This window comes from Hesperophylax consimilis, chromosome 4 (assembly GCF_061612785.1).
Source record: "Hesperophylax consimilis isolate HC1 chromosome 4, BYU_Hcon_1.0, whole genome shotgun sequence".
NCBI classification, from domain to species: Eukaryota; Metazoa; Arthropoda; class Insecta; order Trichoptera; family Limnephilidae; genus Hesperophylax; species Hesperophylax consimilis.
This window is the reverse complement of record NC_142839.1, coordinates 3833744-3852432: the sequence shown is the minus strand read 5'-3', so window position 1 is coordinate 3852432 and position 18689 is coordinate 3833744. Positions and strand designations below refer to the sequence as shown.

At 33.1% G+C, this 18689-nt stretch overlaps 1 long non-coding RNA gene across 1 annotated transcript in view; it reads right to left on the bottom strand.

Moving 5' to 3' along the window:
* The window catches only part of LOC149424058 (uncharacterized), a 651496-nt gene that overhangs the window by 424065 nt on the left and 208742 nt on the right, over positions 1–18689 (bottom strand). The window contains exon 2 of the long non-coding RNA XR_016302096.1: positions 14345–14394. This is a non-coding gene — a long non-coding RNA (uncharacterized LOC149424058). The remainder of the gene's footprint in view (positions 1–14344; positions 14395–18689) is intronic.

Here is an 18689-nt window from a genome sequence, read left to right as displayed (position 1 = left end):
AATTAAAAATATTGTTAACTTGGATGTACAAATGGCTAAAATAAAATTACATTTAATAATTATGCGTGGTATGCAGGAAAATTCATTATTTTATTTACTAAATTATCGATTATTCTGCTATAGTGACCATTGTTATATTATTATTTCTTATTTATGACATATTAACCTTAAAGAACCATTGTAATTTAATAACCCAATAATATGTACCTACCTTGACATTGTGTACCTAATTTTGTATAAATTCTGTAACAAAAGAATTTCAATTGCCAGCCTGAAGATGTCCATAATAGGATGAAACCGGTAGTGGTAAAATAAAAAAGTGGAAATAAGTTAAAAAATGTTTTATTTTCTATTTTAATTATATTTTTATTATTTCGACATTGCACATTCATGTCAAAGCGGTAACATCCTAAAGAGATCTTAGCCAAATTGTTGAAGTAACTTTATAAGAAACTACAATTTTTTTAATTAACTTCAGTGTTTGCTCATCTTTTGCGATTGGTGCATGAAACTAGATTTTGTAGTTGTTCTCGCTACTCGCTACTCGCTACTCGCTACTCGCTACATCCCATTCCCATACAGAACAGAGAGCAAAAGACACGTAATACTTTCAACAGACGTTTCACATTAGCGCTGTTATGTTTTTATGCCTCCCTTAATTTGCAGCTTCCCGGGAAATCCCAGAGTTTTTGTGACAGGTGGGCGAGCCATTCATCATGACGTAACACCTCCTTTGTGCGCGGGCACGCGGGTTCAATCCCAGTACCGGCACGCTGAATGCGGCACGCCTATCGCGCGTAGATGTGCTAATTAGACGCCAGGTAATGCGAAAGCTCAAATATGTGACGTTAACTGAACGTTACAAGTTGAAAGAAACCGTTTTGAATACACATGAAACCCGTACATTTCCTTTTAGCCTTGTGTTGTATCGTCCTTTAATATTTTTACTTACTGTAATTAGCAACTAAAAGGTGCCAACATTATTGTATATTTCCCTACCTAACTATATTATTATGTTGCGTTTAGTTGACTCGCTTTCTAAACTATGTATAAGGCAGAATTTTTGTTCAATTGACCCACTAAATACACTCAAACGGTGTTATATTATGTTGCAATGTTTGTACACAAATGTTTGTTTTTGATTAACTAGTAACTAGTGTTATTGACTAACTAAAATCTGGTGATATTTTTATTTATTTTCTATTATAGAAACAAACAGTACATTGGTTACAGTGATGAAATAATTTACAGATATTATATATTTCAAGGTACTCACGATATGTTTCCAAATAAGCTCTTATATGTGGTATGTATATTTAGTAATTACTGTGTGACATGTGTAGGTTGTAGGTTTGTATGTGTATGTGTGTGTATATTTATGTGCATTGAACAGTTTATTATTTTTGACATGATGCTACTTTTAAATTTGGGCAGTGAATCAGAAAAAATTACAGATGAAATATGTTAGATTTTAGACAAATATTATTGACTGAATAAAAAGCACGCTAAATTGCAAAATTAGATGCTGCATTTGTTTTGTGACGGAATAGCGCTGTATGTCGTGTACGTCCATTAAGTGTATTAAAAAATAGGGATATAAGTTCTGTATAGTCGATGTTATTTTTTAATATCTGACTAGTGTTATTGACTAACTAATAGGTTCACATTTTCTACAAAATATCTACATGTTTCGCAACCTGAATGTTGCGAATCAAACATTATATGTGATTGACATGACACAAAGACTCTAATGGAGAGTTGCACAACCTTTCCATTCCGCAGTTAATATTTTACATGAATTATAGAGCTTTGATAATTTATTTGAAACTTGAGTAAAGTTACTAGTTAAAGTAGTTAAAGTTACTAGTACAAAGAAGCATCTAATTCTAAGCAATCTTTCAACGAATTAATTATTGAACATGATTAATTTGAATTATAAACATGTAATCTTGGGATGTTTATTTGTTCGAGCCGGAGTCCTGATCTCTCATCGAATGAGAGATCAGGACTCCGGCTCAAGATCAAGCTTTCTTTTGAAATTCTTTTATAACGCCGCTGAAACGTGAAAAAGCTGTCATCTGTAAAAATAGTAGTATACAAACACAAATAATGATAAAGACATCATTGAATAATGTATTAATATCAATTAGCCATTGATTGAGGTAATTACCTCTCTTATAACTATCGAGGGAAACCATTTTTCTAGTTTTATATTAATATTGCTCTTTATTCCTATTATTGTTTAAATATTAATGTTGTTCTTTATTGCTATAATGGTTTTTTTCGATATCTTGATTTTTGGGGTGATCGTCCTCATCTAAGATATGAGGAGTCAAAATGTATACATGGAAGGAGAAAAATATAGATTTGCAATAAACTAACATCGAAAAGCTTGATAAGACTGTTCTTCAAAAGCAATAATTTGACTCACTTTTGCGTACCTACTTAATACTAGTAGTAGACTGATATATAATCACAAGTACATGATAGAAGGTTATGTATCACATAATGGATAACGTTAACGCTTTTCCAGCCCGTGGCAGTCGGTGTTCTTGCCACCTCCCACGCGTGTTGCGTTGCGTTAACGTTTCTACACGTGTATAACCGTACACGGTAGATTGTATACGTGTATAGACGTCTATAGCGTATAACACGTAACCTTTTCTGCCTCGCGAAGCCTCCAGGTAGATAGAGCGTTAGGCGTAGGACGTAGCAGGTAGGAATTAACGACAAGATAAATAGCCGAGGGTTTCCGAAACCTTTTTCGGTTTTCATTTAGGAAAATAAATGAGTTTTACACAAATGCGTTCCTTTTTTAACATGCGAAAATTTCTGTTTTCATCTTGTTTATCAACGATTTTATTAATGTTTTTTTTTTCCTAAATTCAATGAACCGTGATGAAACCCTAAAACATTAAAAATTTATTGGTGTACACCTACCTTCAATTTCAAAGTTTTAACATGATTTACATTTTAACAGTAAACAGTAAGTTAGAGTAAACAATTTGAATGCCTCCTCATAATTATGATCTACGATTGATTTGATTTCCATCAGAACTCAAAACAATAATGCATTGTTTTTCTTTTTCATTTCATAAATGAGCGTTGTTAATCTGAATATTTGCGTTGATTCTTTATTTTGAAGATAATCTTAAAAAATATATTTTTTTTAATTTTTAATACATATCCAAATATTTGAAACCTTCTTTGGAAGCATTCAAAATAACATAAAAATTCTGCAACTCCAGTCCAACTGGTTACGATCCTTAGCTACAAATCTGGAGGTATCGGGTTCAAACCGGCGCACAGTGGCTTAAATTTGAGCGCTGGCGCGACATTGACCCCAGATCGGCATGTTCCCGAAATGATTTTTTTTTTACCAATGTGTTCTCAATTAATCACTGACATTAAAAAAAACATTGAAAATAACATCCGAAGCTTACTTACTCGGTAATTACGCACAGAACTGAGATGTTCGGGCGAGCAACTATGCTGCTTTATCTAGGCGAGTTTGAAGGCGTGCGAAATCAGGTTGTTTGTGTACTTATTTTACGAAAAAAGTATTTTTTTAAATTACTTGAGATATTCTTTAAGATACGTGCTTTATTTAAATAACTGAAAAAAAATATTTTTTTCATAAATTATAACTGTTGCGGCGTGTGCAAGTAAAATTATGTTTGATTAATTTCTGTTATGTCACAATTTATTCATACAGAAACGTATAAAATGCAGCGTATTGGCGGCACATTCCAGAATGGTGGATATTTTCAGTATTGCTCTGGTGAACGATAACCATTCAGAATCAAAGCTTTGCTTGAAAAAGTTTTGAAAGACGTGTTTAGTAACCAGATCAAAATAGCCAAGTTTTTCACCTTCCTCATTGCTTTCTCCTTCCCCTCTGCATTCCGTTCAGCATCACAAACACCAATTGGTATGCATGAGTGCCATAGTATTACTGGCTCCAGACAATTGGGAGAGGAACTCTTATACGGTACCAATTAACATTGTTTATTGAATAAAGTCACCTTCGTAAGTTGTACAAATTATGACAATCGTTAAATTTGTTTTAATCTACTGAACCACAAAACTTTAAAATATAAATCATATCTCAACTATTTTATCAGTTATCCATTCTGGCAAGCATGTAACAATGCTCAGTATAATAATGTAACAATAAAGAAAACTTGTGTTTTACTGTCTCAATCCTACTCTGTCGAGGGTGCCTCCACCTTCGCACCCAATGGGGAGGGTGGTTGGTTGCCAGGGCGGCACGCGGCAGTGGGTGGAGAGGCACCCACCTTAATTAGGACGAGAAGAGAATACCTGAGATGGAAGTCAAAGAGACCTCCTGTGTTTTGAGAGCTTCCAGATGTCACTTTGATCTCTCAGTGCCCCGTGGAAAATTCATATTTAAAATAACATGTTTTCGAAGTGATTTAAATTTGAATTGGAAGACAGTTCTGATGGTAATTATTATACTGATTTGACTATTTAATTAGCAATGACAAAATTAATAAAAATAAGTATTTTACAGATCCAGAAGAGTAGAAGATACTCTCAGTATTGCCCAGATGAAAAACCACCATTAAGAAAAGAAACGTTGTTTTAATGGTTTTAGTCGTGTTTGGTGACCATATCTGGATATCCAGATACTTTCCCACCTTCTTTCTCCCTATTGCCTTCTCCTCCAAAATACCGTCAGCCTCACAATATATTCCAATTGGGAATGCCATAGTCCCACTGGCTCCAGAGTTGGAGCACTTTCAGATTGTTTGAATTATAAATTGCGTCAACCAAACTAGAATGCAAATGAGAAGGAATATAATTTATTTACATTAACACCACACAGAGGACTCTGGTGAAAGTAATTTCCCTCGTGGCCTATGTCATCTTTTCGAATGCTTTGTGGAGGGTCTTTTTAAGGAAAAGAAGGAGAGGAAGTTCTGGGAAGGTAGAAGGTATGAGGGTTGGGTAGGAATCTAGGGATCAGTGTATCCTGGAGTGACGGACTTATGAATGTATTCCTCCCACAGCGGCGCAAGGCGATGGGTCGAGAGACCAGTTGGAGAGGTCAAAGGATCTTCCCAAACCAGCCTCTCCCGATCTGGCACGCCACGTAGCTGGTCGGCAGACGCATCCCGAACACAGCTCACCCGACGAACCCAGGCACCCCTGCTAAATCACCAAACGTGCGAATCACTTGCGGTGACCTATGTTTGTTATCCAGTAAATGATTCCCTGGGCGGCGGTACCCAAACCCGCCTCCATAATTATTACTGTTTGTTAATACTGACTGGGGCGGTCTGCACAACCACAATACACTAACTTAGTTACTCAATTCACAGACCTGTTGTGATATCTCTTATATTTAACAATTTTTTTCACATAATTTTCACACTGATCCTCCTCTAAACGTAATGGTTTATGCATGTTCCATTTACCTAGCTATTTTACTACTATATTAGCTGGGTCTGAAACATTTCAGTGTTATGTTATAAAATATTTGTTAAATTCTTGAAGACAAGTAGATAAAACAGGATAAAACTGGATAAAAACTGGAATAGCTTGATAAAAAAAAAACCTAAATCCAATGACCGCAGTTACATAATTGGTTCATAACTTTCACCAGAGTTGTCAGACTTATTGTGAAGTTTCCTTGTTCCACAACGTAGCTTTCCATGTTTCTAACATTCCCCATCAGTGCACCATGACTCGGTTTTTCCTCATTCTCTTCACCGCCATCATTGCTTTCCACTTTCAACAGCTGCATGTGTCTCCCGAGGTGACAAACCTTTTAATAGATTTTTTTTCTTCTTCGGTGACTTTCAATCTGTGGTGAGTACTTAAATTATTGTTTAACCGTTTATTAATGTTTAACGTTTAGGAGTACTTTGATTAGATATTCACATTCCGGGTGATTATTATATTATTCGACTCCATGTTTTTACATTGTATGTAAATGCATTGACTTTCTCTATTTTCATCAAAAATACTAATTTCGCTGGTCTGTGCGTGAAATTTTAGTCCGTTAAACGTGAAACCTGGTTCAATGAACTGATTTTTTTTTTATTTAAGTTTTTTTTCGAAATTGGAATCAGTCGTATGAAGAATTCAGATAAACTACAAAATAGCTGTCTGTCAATAATATAATATTTTACCAGAAAATTATTTTTATTTACTATTTCAATATTGGAACTGATTTGTATAGAATTCGTATAAGCATAAACGTATACATAAAATGTGTTCATAACCGTTCTCTTTTCAGAGAATTTAATATACATATTTTTTAATTTACATCAACCGAATGCTTAGAAATATTGGCTTAGAATTTTTCAATCCAATACAAGGTGGTGAAATGTAAATTCCTTCAAATTAGTTTCATAAATAATTACTTCTCAGAATGAATAATTTGTATATGGTGGATATACAATCGCACAACATTACGTGGAAAGGTAAGGAGTTAATGCCTTTTCAAGGGGGGGGAGTTCTGATGGGTGCCACCCTCCGCCCTTCTTGGGCCAGATAATCAAATGGAGTTTATTTAAAGATCGCCATAGTCATTTCAGAAATAATTGGTATATGCTTGTTTAGAATTTACGCAAAATAATATAGTTTATAAAAAAATGGTTATTCATCCTGTCTAACTTGGAAAATTTAACGAAATTTAATATTTTAACGAACAGTATTAAAAATTTGAGATAGGGGTAGCTCTTCCTTACTCAGGCAGATTTTTTTTCTTTGGTTAATTTATCTTATGGAGTTGCTGCCATGTTCGAGTGTTGATTTTTTACATTCGATGATGGTACTAATTAAAGCCTTCAAAGCTGATGGTATAATGTTTTATGCATACATTCCCCACCATTTTAATGGTAAAATACTTTTTTCAGTTGTTTAATTTCTCTAAGTAACAAAAAATCCAGTATCTTGATATCTGGAATAGATGTTTTATATTTTGAAAGATTTGAATAATGAACATTACTCGAGAGCATGTAAAATTCATTGAAACTAAAATAAACTGTTAAAAAACAGATATTTGCATAAGTTATCCATCCCACATTAGAAGGGGTAATACACTTCCCCCAAAAGAGAATTTCGTGCAATATTTAATTGATTTTTTAAATCACACATCTTCTCTATAATTCGGTTAAAAGATATAAAAAATATCAATTTGATTTCCACAAATTCCTCTTTGCTCCCGAACCACAATAATTTTTTTGTTATCCTCACTACAAAACAAGCCACAAGTGCGATCGTGAAATGTGAGTTTTACTAAAAATCTTTTTACCGTTTTTCTTTACTTTATGTTTAACTGTTGGGTTAGGTTAGGTTATGTTAGGTTTATAAAAGTATCTTAATAATACTAGAAAGGGCAAAAGGAATATTAATGACGACTTATTTAACAGAATTTGTAAAATTCGTCAGATTTCATGTTTTGTGAAAGTTCTATTTAATTTGTATTAATATTTCATCTTGGGCCGGATATTTCACAGTACTTAGATAACAACATAACTTGAATATGACTTTTACAGAACTTTGAATATTAAGTATTAAATTTAACAAATTGTTCAAATTCTGTTCAACAATTCGTCCAAAGAGATACGGATCTTCCGCGATATATGGGGTATCCTAGTGACCCCCTTTGGGTAATTTTTACCTTCAGGTATTTAAAGTTTAAAAAAATAAAAATTATACATATCTTTGATATTTGCTGGTATTGTATGCGAAGTTAATATTTTAGAATTAGAGCTTAATAGTGAAAACTTCGTTTAATAAACCGCAGTTTATTTTATTTATGTGTTGTGAGTGACTGCGCGTATTCCGCTTCTGGAAGCTTTTTACCCAACAAGCCGGCGATCATCCTCGCCTCATTTTCCACCCAACCAAGGTGAGACTACAAAGCTGCATGACTGGCCAGGTACGGCACGGCCTGGTTCGGAGGCCATTTTTCATTCACAGCGTGTCAAGAAACGTACGGCACTGTTAAAAAATATTTATTTAGATTAGTATTTACACAATTCACGTTTAATTTATCTTGCTGAGTGGTGTATCATTAGTGTCAAACTCACTTGAATAAAATACACGCAAAAAGTATTTTCGCCTTTGTTATTTAATTTTTGGCACATGATTGCAAAATCAAATAAATCGACACGGTAGCCAAAACAAGTTCAGTAATTCAATATATACTTCAATCAATCTCTGTTCAGTATGTACATAGTTTGAAACAGGTTATAGTTAGAGTACCTACGTATAAAAAATTCAGCAATTTTATCAATCTTTTATTATTGAGGATGAAATCAGCAATTTTGAAACAAAAAAATATAAGGTCACATCTAGGACTTGAACCCACGACCTGCTCTACCATCTGAGCTAATGGAACCCTATTCTTTTACTAAGTCCTGTGTTCAAGTCATAGATGCGACCATACCTTTTTTGATTTTTTCTGTTTCAAAATTTTCGTCTAAAAATCATTGATATCATCTTCAATAATTAAATGTTACCATTTGAGGTTTTACTCATTAAGTTATTCATGAATATAAAAAATTTAAATTCTTTATTATTTTACCGCCGCTTTTCTGTGCTACTTTCTGTTCACCGTATAGACTTCAAGCCCTCCAAAGAAAAGGTTATTGATGTTGTGTATTGAAATATTTATTATTATGAGAAAGGATTTTGAACCATTTATCGTCGTCGGGACGTCGAACAAAAATGTTCCCAGGACCTGTCGATTTGAAGGATGGTTGTAGGTAAATTTCTGATGAGCCCTTTCAGGATATTTCAGCATTTTCAGTTTAACAACGAAAAACATCGTGAAGATACACCATTCAGCCATCAGTCTTGCATAACACGTGGCATCTTGTATCAGAAATACACCTTTTTGCCCAAAATATCAGCTATTAATGGGGTGGAAGCACTTGTCTGTTTGTATACGTACATGATACGCGATTTAACATTCCCTAATCACTACAGAAAATATATAAAGTCTGTTAACTGAGAAAGCATCCACTTAAAATTTATAAAAATTTGTTAAATTTGTTTTTCGATGTGAATAAAATAAAATTAAGTGCGAAATACAAAAATCGAAAATCTTCGACTTGTTTTCCGATTATTTAAGCTTCACTGAGGAGCAAGGCATTGGAGATCATCGTTATGTAGGCTAGACTCTCTTCTAAAACATTACAAAAGCAGCTATTTAACTGAAAAATTGGATGTTCTCACTATGACAATGTAAAGAAACGACAGAAATTTTCCAGGAAAAAATGCCATGACGTTTGGGAATCAGCTGTAAACACTATTTTATTGTTTTTTATTTATATATTTTTAAAAGCTATTCGCAACAAACTTATGCATAAATGTGATGTGGTCATAATAAATAATTGATGTTCATTTAATTAATATAATAAATAGTGTAAAATAAAGTCGCAACTTTTTTATCTGTTTTTGCGCTGAATTCTTCTAAATTACGCAACTAATTTTGATAGGGTTTTCACTACCACGTAGAAAATTTCTTTCGAAAGGTTTATATGGATAATACACGCACATTATATTTTTAGAAAGTAGAGAAAAATCGATGTTTTGTAATCAAGTCGTAAAAAAATTATTTTCGGGCGCTTACATTGCTAACGCTGGCTAAACCTTATGAGATACATCAAAATAATGTACTACGGAATTATATATCACGAAGAAGGCCTACAGAAAAGTCAGCCATGGTATATGTCTATCTCCTAAGGATAACCCCCAGCAACACCGGGTGTATGTCAGCTAGTCTTATTTATACCTCTAGAAGTATCGGTTGTAATGCAAGTTAATTTCATTTTATGAATTAGTGTTATTTCACAAAATATTCATTTCTTATAATATATAGTACCTATATTTGCAGCACAATTCAACATTCAAGAGTGTTAGATACTTTCCGTACCGCCCTGATAAAAGATCACCATTCAGAATCAACACTTTGCTTGAAATTACTTTAACCATGTAAGTTTTTAGATTCTCACGGCCAAAAGCATTTTTGTTGTTTGTTTTTGGGGTGTTATGCCGTGTTGCGCTAACTCCTTCTTTAGCCGACGTTTCGGACAGCGTTGCAGTGTCCATCATCAGGGCAGATTCGGTAGATCCGAAGATGTGAAGATGTGAAGATGGCCCCAGGCTATCATAAATACTGTGCTTTCAGAATTCGCCACAAGATGTCGCCACTTCCGTTGGCATTTCGCACTTGGACGGACCCAGGCCACAAATAAATAAGCACAAACTCGACAACCAAAATTTACACATCTTCGGATCTACCGAATCTGCCCTGATGATGGACACTGCAACGCTGTCCGAAACGTCGGCTAAAGAAGGAGTTAGCGCAACACGGCATAACACCCCAAAAACAAACAACAAAAATACTTTAACCATGTTTAGTGACCAGCTTTGAATAGAATGAATCCCAACTTCGTCTTCCCAATTTCGTTCCCAATCTCCTTCCCAATCTCATTCCCCTCCCCATTACCTTCAACCTCACAACATACCCCAATTGCGAATACCATGGTCTCATTGGGGCTCTTGTGTGGTACTTACATAAAAAAAATTAAATTTATAAACAGCAAAAATTAATAGTACCTAGTGTCAGCGCAAATGTAAAAAAATTCTATTTCCACATTACTTTAAATGTTGGTAATATAACAATAAAACCTAACTGATTTATGAATATGGCAATGAATTTTTCACCCCTATGGAACACAAAATATATAATAGGTACCTATGACTTGACTATTTCTCCCGCCATTTTTGTAACTACATTTTTTTTAACAAAATGTCTTACACAATAACGCAGTGTCATCCTAATGACATGACAAATTATTATTCAAAAGTACAATTTGACGAAGGTACCTGCTTGTGACATTTATTAATGAAGACGAGAATTTTTCGAGCTTTTTTAATTTCCTGTCAAATGCTTTATATTTTGGTGTGAGGTTGACTCTTGTTAATTGTAATAACCAACAAAGAGGGTGGTACTCACTATGTTCCAGAAATTGAGAGAAATTTTACAAACAGTAAAAAAAATTGATAGCATGTCAATAAATTTTCCTCAAAAATTCTATGTAATCTCTGCATCTATAGAATGCTTTATTTAAAAAAATAAATGATTGTAACGAGATCGATTAAAATATTTTGAAATAAACGGTCTCTTTATTTACAATTTTTATTAAAAAAATCAGAGTTCAAATAGTTTTATTAAATTTTCACTATCATTGACTTTGACAATTAAAAAAAGGGTTCGCCCAGTTGTTTTATTTGAATTCGAGATAAAAATTTGCTAAATTGATACTCGGAAAAATTCATAAAAATGGACTCGCCCGAATGTGTTTCAGTTTGAAATATCTACAAAATTTACCCAAATGATAATGCAGGGTAGAAATAGTGGAAAGATGATAAAGGAAGCAACTACAAGAAGAATAGACCATTGCATTACAGATAAGTATATCGAGTGCGAAATAGGAACTTTAATATAATTTTTTTAACCGGTCTCTAGTGGGTCACCTTCACCTATTCACCTATTACTATTACTGGCAGCGATATCATCCCAAAAACAACAGTCAAACTTCTCGGTGTCAATTTAGATTCAGACCTTTCGTTTAGAAGTCAAATAAATAGGACTGTAAGCACTGGTTTTTTTCACCTAAGACAACTCAAGTCTGTCCGGAGAAACCTTCCTACAGAAGCAACAAAACTACTTATCAACTCTTACGTAGTCTCACGTCTCGATTACTGCAACGGCATTTATGCTAGCCTTCCAAAATATCAAATTGACAAACTTCAATCAGTGTTTAATGAAGCAGCGCGGCTCATAACCGGGGTTTCAAAATATTCACACATTTCAGAACAAGTGCCCAGACTCAAGTGCCCTGAAAGAATCCAGTACAAACTGTGCTGGATGGTGTTTAAATCCATCAATGAAATGGCCCCACCCTACATCTCTGAACTATGCATCTCGGAATACACTGGTCTGAGGCAGTCAACTCTTAGATCAGCAACATCATCAGCTGTAGGCAGACTGATAGAACCTATACGCAAGTCAAATACTAAGTTTGGTGATCGCGCTTTCGGAGTATCTGGGCCGAAGGCTTGGAATAAACTCCCTCCGGAACTAAGATCCATAACAAGTCCAACAGAATTCAGGTCTAAACTAAAAACTTACCTTTTTAAGCTGTCGTACCCTTAAATTAATCTATACCATTCCTAATAGAAAGTCCAGTTTTATTCAATTTTTTAATTATGTCCTAAATTTCGCTAATAAACAATTAGATAATGTTAATTAAGTGTTAATCTCAAGTGACCTACCAGGTAAGTATTGTACTGTATATTATCTCCATAAAGATTTAAGTAATAACATAGATCACTGTAGAAATGTATTATAAGTTTGTACAGCGCCCTTGAGGTGATTTTGCACAAAAACGGCGCTATACAAGTCATCCAATTATTATTATTAATATCAACTGTTTAGTGTGTTTTTGAATGAGTCGAAGGGTAGACTCGGCACCAAAAGTGTTTTAACCCTTTAGTTGCTAAAAATTTTAATTGTTAAAAAAATTCGAAACGCAAAAATCCAAAAAAAATATTGGATTCTCAATCTTGTATAGATTCACCAGTTTCGCGTTTGTAATACGAGTTTCCGGCACCGTGCATTTATTTATCCCTAAGAGTGAATTGAAGTGAAGTGTTAGATTTCTTGAAAAGAGGCATTAGATCGATTAGTAACCCTTTTACTTTTTCAAGCGAAAACGCCAACGGCTTATGTTTATTTTAGTTCATAGGTACTCATGTTAGGTAAATAAACTATTATTTAAATTACATCCCATTCATAGCATGTTTTGCCATTATTTTGAAAAATAATTTAAAATATACTTCCAACTAATCATTCATACTGATGTTTAAAATTTTCTCTAGAGTTGTATTTTTCATTTTATGTTTAAATGGAGATATATTTGCCAGTCAAATAAAATTATTTTTATGAAATAATTGTGGTTTACACTTAAGTATTATTGTAACAACATAGTGGCCTCAGTCAGAGGTTGTCCTGCCACAGACCGTTTTATATTTAGGGAAATTAAAATTTACCGTTTTATGTATTTTGGATAATATCTGAAAAAAAAATTACGTTGAAAAATTTTTTTTAAATTAGATCTTGACAACAGTGCCACCTGTCGGGTCCAAAATCCTATGTTTCAAGCTGGAACCAACCATACACACTCACAAAATTTTATTGAAAACGGTTGGGTGGTTTCGGAGATTAGCATGTACGAAACAGTGAAATGTGATTTTTATATATTAAGAAGATAAACCACAGTCACTTGCCGTAAATAACTATGATAAAAAAATATTTTTCCCTAATCTTCACAGAAATGAAAATATGCTCTACATACTAACTATTCTAACAAGAATTGAATGATATTAAATATCTAACACGATTCAACTATTTTTTCTTCTGGAATATTCATCCCAGTCCTAGGATGATATTTTTTTCTTTAAAACAAACAAGGTACCACTAATTAGTCAACGAGTTTTTATGCACCGTTTCAATTATTATATACCTTTCGGGTTTTTAGTAAACTACGGCGATCCTTATTTGACTTAAGTAAATAGGTAATACAATAAAGAATAATGTTTCAGCGTCTTACAAAAACCTTGGGAGTCCCCGTAGAGTGTCTGCCAATCGTCCCTCTAGCGGACGGTAATCCAACTATTCAATTTCCCGCCGAAAAAGGTTTTCCCGGCATTTTTTCCTCGCGACATTATTTCTTCATTTCGTTCGAGAACGGATTTATCCTAAAGCTGGCTCCCAATCCACAAACTTAACGATAAGTACGCCGGGCACAAAATCGAAAAGGATATTCCAGGTCTAACACTTAAACATTTCACACAAATTAAATGTTGACCCTTTTTGTGACTTCAATAGAGAAAATCCAAGTATGTGTATTGAGTCAACCAGTTTAATAACATAAAAGTCCGCCATAATTGAAGAGGTCCAGTGAATTGAAAGGCCGGTTCTAGAATAGAGATTACGCTAAGTCCAATTTCTCGGATCGTCTTCTTTTACATTAATGGCACATTTCATATCCGTCGTGTTTTTTTTTCAAATCTCACAAGATTACTAAGCATCCCTGGCTTCAAACAAAATGCATAATGGAATTTGTTAATACTTTTAGCAAAATGTCAAGTAAAATATGTTATTTGTACCCAGATTTGGTCAAATTGACGTACTTGTAGTTGCCTAAAAACAGACATCCTTAGAAACAATTGTAAGAAAACTAAATATGGTTTAAATATATGTAATAATAATAGGAAAGATGTTTGTATTTACCCTGATGTTTGCAACGTGTGTGTAAATCCTTATCGGTGCATAGCAAATATCTGAAAACAAGAAAAAATAAATTAGTTATAATTTACCAATAAACTAGCATCGTAGTGTTAATATGAATATTATAATCACTGAAATCCCCGGCGTTGCCAGAGCTTTACACAGAGTTTTTCTAAGTCGAAGTAAACAGTAATTTTCCGCTCATTTTTAACGTCAAGTGTCAAAATTCTGCATTAAAAGGTGGGAAAGGGTATGGTGGTGGTTTTATAAAATTTCGGGTAGACAATCACCTTTCTCCAGTTTTCAGGGTCAAGTGTGCAAAATTTCACCAATCTCGAAATAAAACTGAAGATTTGTATAAATAACAAACCACGCTGCCACGTCACTATTCTTTATAATATTGTATTAACCTACATAGAAGAAAGAAGATTGAAAACTTATTAAATAAAACTGGTGGATTGTTGCGAAAAATACTAAAACTAATTTTATTGACAAAATTATGTAGAATTTTGAATTTCAGAATATTTGGAATTATTTCTAAGATCATTCCAATACTTTTCAGGGACCTTATTATAGGTTTTTATAATTTCACGTAATTTTGACTTCTTCTTACTTTACAATAATTCGTTTTGAAAGAATATTCAGAATAAGTAAGCCTGTCCAGCTATACAACATTAACTTTTTTTAAATGTCAATTTTTTTATATTTTAGAAACAAACTGTATATAGAAAAAATGAATGGTAAGTAGTTAACACGTTTTTAGAAATTATTACAAGGAAAAGTACCAATCACATGTCTCTTGTGACACACTCTAGAGAGTGATTATATATATTTCATGCCATACGCATTTTATCTTAGGATTTGAGGTAAAAAAACTATATAATATTTTTTATGTATGGGGTGTATAAGAATATGTATGTGTGCGTATGTGAACTAGGGTGTGTACGTATGTGTCTAAATTATTTTATGTAATAGGGATTAATACCGACATTAAACAATGTCGGAATCTTAACGATGTAATTGAAGAAACCATTCACATAAATATGCGACGCGCGGCGCTGGCGAATCTCTAAAATAAAGTAGGAATAACATAAGTGATGAAGTCGTGTAAAAACAATATTCGGCGCGCAGCCCAGTATAATGGACGGACCTACCGTCGAATTTGCTAAAGCAGGTCTAGAAAATTGATCTTTCTGTGGTACTTATTTTAATTATTTCTGATGAACGTATTGCTAAAATTTCAAATGTTTATGAACGAATACCTCGGAAAGCTACTAATACATTATCTACAAAAATAAAATCTGGTTCTTAGCGCTATTTTATAGTTGAAAAATGTTTTATAAAATTTCAAACCGTATTACGTAAAATATTTTGATACTAATAAGACATTATATATATATATAATGTCTTATTAGTATCTATATATATATATATATATATATATATATATATATATATATATGTTTTAATATAATTGTCGTTAATAAAAAAATAAAATAAAATAAAATAAAAAATAAAAAATGAATCTTAAATATAAATTACTTAAATCCGTAGATATTGGTCTAAAAATACATATTATAGTTACGAATTCATCGGAATTAATTAAAATGCCAGCATCGAGCCGATCCCGTTATTAGAGTCTTGTGTCGCCTGTCCCGGTAAGGAGTCGAAATGTATCAAAATATACATATTTAACGATTTTTCAAATCTCTTAAGGAATTAAGTTGAGGGGACACCGGTTAAAGGTTTCAATAATTTATTTATTTTTATTTATCGAATGTTAGAAAATCAACTGAATGGCATCTTCCTGGAAAATTTAACACCCGGAAATACTTAAAACATTATACGATGCCGTTAAAAGGCTGAGGCCATCCACAAAGGGGTCCTATTATTAAAAGACATTGATTTAAAGAAATATATGGCCTGTAAGTTTAATGGTCTGTTAGTTACAGCTTATTCGGTGGCCGGGCATTATTGAGCCCGTAAAGCCGTGGAACGGCCCGTCTCCTTTCGTATTGAAATGGAGCCGAATTTGACGACGCTAAGTTACGAGCAATCGTATTTCTTGACACAAGAAAAGATCAATTGAATCGGACCGGAGGTATTATAATGACGAAGTGATGCTAGTTACTCAATATAAATTTAGTTTAATTTTAAAACGGGATATAGGTATTTTTTGGTGAGGCGATAATGTTGAAATATTTCCTTTTACGCCTTCCGCCTGTTTTTTAAAGTACAAAAAGCATCCCCTAGACGCACGTTTTATCTTATGTTGCCAAGTTCCGACAATTTTTTTTAAAACATTCTGAACATTTGTTGAACTGTTATTATATTGGAGAATGTCAAATGTTTGACGACCTCCGTAGTCGAGGGGTAAATCGCGACTAGCTAACCGAAGGTCGCGGGTTCGAATCCCGGCGTGCGCGATTAAATTTTATTTGACCAATTTGTTTTATTTCACAATTCATTCATTTTAAATAATATATACTATACTTGCGGCATATTCCAGAGAGGAAGATACTCTCAGTATCGCCCTGGTGTATGACAACCATTCAGAATTGAAAAGTGGTTTGAAATGGCTTTCGCCGTGTTTGGTGACCAGATCTGAATAACAAGGTATTTCCTCACCTTCCTCTTCTTCATCTCCTTCTGCCTCCCCAGAACCACAACCTTCAGCCTCACAACATACCGCAATTGGGGATGCCATAGTCTCATTGGCTCCAAATGGTAAGGAGCAGTAGGGACTCTTGTTCCGTATTCATATAAAAAAAATAATAGTATTTAAATTTATTTCCTTTATCGATGATTAGGCGGAAGTAGTATTGCCATTGCAACCGGAAACCCTTCCTCTTCCTATATTTCTGCTAGGCTGCTAATTGCGCCCCGTTGCTGGCCATACATATTAAATTTATTTTTATTTATTTCATTTATTTATAATGGTTACTCATTATTAAAATAATCACTGAAAAACCTGAAAAAACAATAAATGCTGAAAAGGACCCAGAATAATATCAGGCAATCAACTTTTCTAACCAGATTTTTTTTTCTCAAATAAACTGTTTTTCTGATTCATAACTTTTCTGTTATCCACAACTGGGTAATTAATTTTTAGACGGGAATAACAGGTTATATTCCTTACAAGATATTAAATCTGTGTGGTTTAATTGGGGTTTAATCCAGAGGATCGTAGGATCACACACAATCCATCATACTTCATCTCGTGAAATCTTGGTGTATTTTGAACGAATCCAATGGAGAGGAATGATATAATTTTTGTACATATTTAAAAAAAAACTTCTTCTGGGAGTAGGTATATAACATCGTAATATATTGTTTAGGACAAGGCAAGAATTTTGCCAATGTTCACAATTTAGAAAAAGGTATGTTTTTTATTAAATTTGAAAGCTTTTAGAATGTTATTTTTACCGCATTCTCAAAACCCTCTCACCGTGTATAAATAGTTATAAGAAATATAAGTACATTTCAATTCAAAGAATTCAACAGCTCGATGACATTTACGATGTGAATGAACTCTTCTCCGAGATATTTGCACCTCCCCTTTCGTCAATCATTCAAAAATCTTTTAAACTTCTTTATGATTTGCTTAACAATTTTATAAAGAGAAATAAACATACATGACACGTGTCAAATTGCTTGATTTTTATACAAAAGCTTTTTCAAAAGTCAGCAGTTTTATTGCAAAAAATATTTAATAAAATTTTTTTGTTAATTCATAAGTAAGTATTCCGAGAGTCAGTTTATTGAGCACATTTTATGGCTCTGTATTTAATCCCGCCAGCTCTTTGTATTTCAACAAAATAATATAGTGTAGACATAATATCATAATTCAATATCTAGGCCAAATGTTTAGATACACATCACTAAATCATGACAATATATATTATATTAACTGGATTTATTAGTTATATTAGATTTATAAGTTATTCCTTTAGTAATTGAATATTTATTTTTACTTTTAAAAAAGTCAATAGTTGTCCCATATAAATCAAAAAAATAAATATTTATCTGAGACACTATCTAGGTTACAAACCAATTCTTTATAACTTAGTAATCATTCATTCGTAAAAAAAAACTGAATTTGAAATACAAAGTCGACAAAAATTATATTTAATAATTAGGTTTCCAATGGCCGAGTGGTTAGAGACGATATTTTTTGTATTTTTTACTTATTCAAATGCCATGGGCTTTTACAATACAGTGATAATCGAATTACATGCGTACAATGGTACACAGGATAATAATAGCAATAAATTAAATAATAAATTAATTTGTACACAAAAACACTATTGCAAGTGATGCAGTTATTAATATAAGTGCAGTAAGGCAA